This window comes from Catharus ustulatus, chromosome 1, assembly GCF_009819885.2.
Source record: "Catharus ustulatus isolate bCatUst1 chromosome 1, bCatUst1.pri.v2, whole genome shotgun sequence".
Classification (NCBI taxonomy): Eukaryota; Metazoa; Chordata; class Aves; order Passeriformes; family Turdidae; genus Catharus; species Catharus ustulatus.
Genome location: NC_046221.1, coordinates 122,384,674 through 122,385,375, shown reverse-complemented (window position 1 = coordinate 122,385,375; position 702 = coordinate 122,384,674).

Here is a 702-nt window from a genome sequence, read left to right as displayed (position 1 = left end):
CTCTAGAAGTCTGAAGAAAGAGCTGAATTCATACTCTTCTTAACTATAACAAGAAGTTGTTACTATCTCCACGTATTACAAACACAGGCAACATTTCTCTGTCTGCCATGAAAATTCTCATATGCACTGCTACTTCCTCTATGGTAAATAACAAGGTTGCTTACTGTTGCAGTGTTTACCTATTGAAATACTGCTATTTCAAGAATGCATTAATATCTTTCAGATTTCTTTCAACTTTCAAACCCTTGTTACTTTCAAATTTGTCAGAACTCTGATTGTGGCAATATGCAAAAGTTTTCTGAGAACATGAACATAATTTCCTCCCCTTGAGTTCCCCTGTTGCTATGCTAGAACAGGTCCAAAGCTCCACCTTTCAAATGGTCACTTACATATTTAAAATGATGGGAGCACATTTGCTGGGGGAAACTGAAGCTACCACCAAAACAGAGGGCATTCACCTAAGTGGAAAATCCAGGTTCAAGTCTCTTATGTAAAAAAGACAGAAGAACAAACTGACATTTATTCCCTCTTGGTTCATAGACATTCATTGGCTGGTCGTCTATGTTAGGTTTTATACAGGCTTAACCAGAAAATCCTTCTTGAAACTGAAGTTTTGCTGAAATTGGTGTATTTCTGGTAAAAGAAAAGAGCCTTCTCATTTCAGCTAACCAACATTTTCACTGAGAGATTCTGACACAGTTC